At 44.6% G+C, this 5,186-nt stretch overlaps 1 pseudogene; it reads right to left on the reverse strand.

The window, feature by feature from the left end:
- Positions 1-213: 213 nt before the first annotated feature.
- On the reverse strand, positions 214-335 carry LOC136646841 (5S ribosomal RNA; annotated as a pseudogene).
- Between the last annotated feature and the right edge of the window lie 4,851 nt (positions 336-5,186).

A 5,186-nucleotide genomic window follows, 5' to 3' on the forward strand; every position in this document is an offset into this window, starting at 1 on the left:
GTTTGCCTGGTTACCATGCACACTTCCAAGAAACTCTCTTCTTGGATGCATAGTCTCTTCATGGAGAGGCAATTTGAGCAAGGTGTTTATGTGATGGTGACATCCCATCTCCTTCCTTTCTTCAGACAAGGAGGTTGGAAATCAAGGCCCTGGATGGAAGTAGTGGAGGTGTGGCTTGGTTGGCAACCTTCAGTCTCGAAAGACTATGGTATAAGCCTACAGCACCCGGTATTCCCAGGTGGTCTCCCATCCAAGTACTAACCAGGCCTGACCCTGCTTAGCTTCCGAGATCAGATGAGATCGGGCATGTGCAGGGTATTTTTGCATGAATTGGCACTTGTCTGGCAAAATAAGCTGAGAATCAGGTTTTCTGAAAAAAAATATTCTGGTTATTAGCAAATCTGATGTGAGTGGCAGGGGAAGTTGGCTCATCTCTACTTGAAAAAGCTTTTGGACTCCTTGCTGGTTAGTCAAATATTTGTATTTCAAGAAGGATTTTTAAGAAGAAGTTATTGTCAAGGTTGAAGGTAAAAAAATTTCAATACTCTTTATATTCAGCAAGCGCATAAACTTGGTAGTTTCTCTTATCTTGGTTGAAGACTCAAGCAGACTGCCAAATGACAGAAGCAATGGTAATGAATGTGTGGAGGCAGATTGATCTCAAAGCAAGAAAACAACCTCACACTGCCTGTCTTTTGTATTCAGTATTCCAAATCACAGTGATAATCTCAAATGTCTTTGTGAAATTGCTATAACAGAAGTTTATTGGTCGGGACTGTTAGTATACAAAGGTATTTGTTTGATAGTTTCATATGGCAGTTGCCACAAAGGGAATTGTTAATTTCTAGTTAACTTTGAAAAAATGAATGGCTGCTCTTCCGAAAAAATAAGCACAGTAATTGAGATCAATATTCTTCTTTCTTAATAATATTAGAGGATATGCCAAAGGTATAAATTATCACAGACACTTTTAGGGCGCAATTCAGAGAAGTACTTGGGCCGGTGCAAGTCTCTTGCGCTGGCCCAGGAGGGTTGCAAACATACTGTAAGGCACATTTGCGCCTCCTCATGAGTTGGCTAGGCCGGCATGCAGAGGTGTGCCGGCCTGCGGAGGCTGGCATAAACCTCCGCACCGACGGAGGCACCGAGCTCGGCCGACGCAAGACTCTGAGGTGAGTGGGGAGCATATGGGAGGGAGGTGTTCTGGGGCGGGAGAGGGCAGGCAATAGGTGACCCCAGGGGTAGGCAGGTGGGGAGTGGGAGGTGGGGCTGGGACCTGGCAGTTATACTGGATCCTAACCCCCATTCCTGGGGAGTTCGGAGTGGCTTCACTTCAGGAGGTGGCACAAGTCCGAGGAGACCCATTGGGGCCAGGGTGCCTTACCCAGAGGTAAGGGGAAAAGTTTCCCTTTACCTCTGGCTGAGCCACTTTGTACGCCTATCCTGCACTGGTATACAGTGCAAGCTTCTTGGCTTGCCTGTTCCGGCTCAGGGTAGGATTCCGTCAATTGCTTCTCCTTATACAGATAGGAAATTGTGCAATGTATGAGCTTCTTTCCAGATTACATAGCAGGACAATTTTCACAACAGATAGAAGTGGAGTCCACCAAGAAATTGTATTGGGAATGGTTTGAATTTAATTCATCAATTTTCTGGAATCAGGCATGAACAGTGAGGTAGGCAATGTAGCAGATGACATCTCATTCAAGCTAGTAAATACCCAAGGAAATCATAAGGACCTCTAGCGAATCTCTCTAGCCCAGGTGAATGATCAACAGTTGAGATACCAAAGTTAGTTTTGACTATGCAGGAAAAAATATCTTTGAAATCTAGAACATAAGAAAAGGGGAGTAATTGTTGGATGATGATCGGACTGTCTAATCATTACTAGCTAATCATATGATCAGAGAAAGGGTAGCCAAATGGAAATAAAAACTCTGGGTCATATTTGTCTGCCTTCTGCATTGGCCCATTCAGTGGTGTGGAAAATGATAGTACATAACAGAGAAAATATAGGAGACTGATGATTGATCCCAATTTACTCTGACCAGTTACATACTGTTACTTGGAACTTGTCTTGCTTTAACATGGCACCTTTGGGCTAGTTTAGATTTCACACTGCATTTGCAGTATCCATTCTGAGGTCAGAATTCTCATGATCAGCATGGCGTGTGACTGAGCATACAGTTCTCAGATGTACTTGATCTCCAACCCTCCACTTTGGCTCAATGAACTAGAATGACTTTCACACATGTACCCTGGCAGCTGCTTTTCTCCATATGGTTGCTCTCAAAAATGCTCAAGTCTGTTATGTCACAGAAATCATGATGTATGATCCAGCAGTGAACAAATATACCCAGCAAATGATTTACATAGATGTGGCACTTTAAAAGCTGCAGCAACAATCACAGACACTGCTAGTGACTGATGCATCACCAACTCTCATGTTGTGTTGCACCGTGATGGTGCAATCCAGAGGAGCCCTTGTGCGATTGCAAACCAGAGGCAGAGCACTTTCCACTTTCTGAAGGTTGGGGATGCTCTGCAGAGCATCACGCAGGGCTCCCCGCATATCGGGAGACTGCTGCAGGGATTGGTAAGTGCGTGCCAGTCCCTGCAGCCCCCTTAGCGACGCAATCCTGGGGATCATTGCTGCCTTTCCCCTGCCCCCGTTGCCTTCCCTGTTCCCCTGCAAGCACTTACTGTGATCCTCAAACTCCCTGTTTGAGTTTGAGAACTGCTGCCTAAAGACTTTGTTGCCTCTAGTGGCTGCAGCTGTACAGCACACCCACTGCTGAAACCCCAAGTTTTTAACTTCATCTCCCAGTTTCATCAGGACAAAGGGGCACTGCAGACGCCACATCCTATCCCCTCACAATATCTTCTGCAATTCCAATACAGTGAGATATGACTGAGGCCCACCCTCAAGACCCCAAATAGATGTGATGAGGGCCACTGTGTGTTTAAACATACTATTCCAATCACATTGAAAGAGGATTGTGGTACAATATTGCTTTGAAAGGCATAAGGGTGTAGGTGAGGAGTACAACACTCTTGCCCTACCTATGGCATATTATAAAATATTCTAATATAATTTTTATTCCCAAGCATTTTTTTTCCATATCCGAACTTTGATTGTGGAAGTGACTCTGACTGGAGGAAAAGATTTTGGGGAGAGGCTTGCAAGAAATTAAGGGGCAACTGGGAGGTTCTGCAGAACCTACCTGTACGCCTCTTCTGTTGTTAAAATTAGACCCTGTCAGCCCTGTGTAAACATGTGGAACTGCCATTATTTTTTTACTTGGGCCTTGAGATCAAAAGAATGAGATTCAGAACTGTCCATGGTGCTGGAAAGGATATACTCTAAAATGGAATTTTCTGATATGTTTTCTAAAAAGTTTGAGGGCACAGTGAAAACTAGCAGTCTAATTTACATCTACCAACAAGACTAATTCTTCTGTCTAAAGAACAGCACTGTGCAAACCATGTTAATAATGAATAGCAGTTGTGTCCTTTACAAAAATGATTCAGTTCATTAGGCCCCTGTTATGTAGGAATCTTTCTGTTATTGAGGAATCTTTAATGGATTCGCTGTTACTAACAAAACAACTTCACTAAGAATGTCAGTTAATTAAGGTCATTCTCCTAATAGGATGAACATTTTAATAGCTCATTAAAAATAGTACAAGGCAGTATTTTCTAGATCACATTCCATACCACAGTGAAATATCTATATCTGCTCTCACTTTCATCTTTCCCATCCTACAGTCTCTCTTATACTCTAAACCGGGGGTTTCCAAACTTTTTGGTCAGAGGGCCGCATCAAATATCTGGTGTGGTGTGAAGGGCTGGAAAAACAATTTAAATATAAATTTTAAATAAATAAATAAGAGATGGAACTTAGATGAGTGAATAAATGAATGAATGGGCTCATTCATTCAATCTCTCTGGCCCTCAGAACACCCTCCAGACACAATCAGAGCACAGTTCTGGTCATGTTCTGTTGAGTGGGCCAGAGGCTTTCAGGGGACAAGAGGTTGGCCTTGGGCCAGAAAGAAGCTTGCTGTGAGCCGCATCTGGCCCCTGGGCCAGGGTTTGGAGATCCCTACTCTAAACCAGCAGTTCTCAAACTGTGGGTCTGGTACCCACTAGTGGGTCAAGACCCAATTTTTAGTGGTTGGTGAAACTGATGGAGCAGATTAGGCTATGTGCATCAAGGGTTAAACAATGGAGTTGTTGCTTCATGTTGATCTACGTAGTTCCGGGGTGCCCAAACCCTGGCCTGGGGGCCATTTGTGACCCTAAGGGACCCCCAATCTGGCCCACAGGGAGCCTCTAGTCTCCAATGAGCCTCTGGCCCTCCAGAGACTTGCTGGAGCCTGTGCTGGCCCAACGTGACTACTATCAGTAAGAGGGCCGACTCTTTGATCTCTCACGTGAGCTGCGGGCTCCCTCCGCTCCTTGCTGTTTCACAGCTATGAAACAGCAGCAGCAAAGGCTGGCCTTGCTTTGTGCAAGATCTTTTCTAGGCCTTGAGCTATCATGAGACATTCATTCATTCATATAAGTTCCATCTCTAATATATTCATTTATGTAAATTTATTCAATTTTTAACTGTAAATTAATTCTTTTTTCCTGGCCCCTGACACAGTGTCAGAGAGATGATGTTGCCCTCCTGCCAAAAAGTTTGGACACCCCTGATCTAGTTGAATGGAATGGCTCCAGCAGCAAGGGGGAGGGGCAGCTTATATAGCACCCTGCAAAATGTAGCACTGTGCCCCCTCTAGGAACCCCACTGCATGCTACTGGAGTGTACTTTACAGCTGCTTTCCAGCAGACAGTGGAACAGCCCAACAGACTTGCACTGTAAGGCTTATCATTCCTTAAATCAACAAGACCAACCTTTCTAGCAGTAGTGGTTCATGGAGGGTGACCAGATGAGGGAGAGATGACTTGCCTCTCAGTCAGAATCCAAACAGACCTCCAAAGCTAGCCAGCATCAGGCTGGTGAAGCCTTGCTTTCCTTAAACAGAGCTGCTGGGAGCTTGATTACAATGCATACAACATACAATACAATACATCAACAGTTCTCTACAGGCCACAAGACCCAGCCCTGGAGGACTATGGGGGAGTACCTCAATAAGTATCAGTTAGCAGGATTTGGTGCTATGTGCAAGAATAAGGTG

The sequence above is a fragment of the Tiliqua scincoides genome, chromosome 3, assembly GCF_035046505.1.
Source record: "Tiliqua scincoides isolate rTilSci1 chromosome 3, rTilSci1.hap2, whole genome shotgun sequence".
Taxonomy (NCBI): domain Eukaryota; kingdom Metazoa; phylum Chordata; class Lepidosauria; order Squamata; family Scincidae; genus Tiliqua; species Tiliqua scincoides.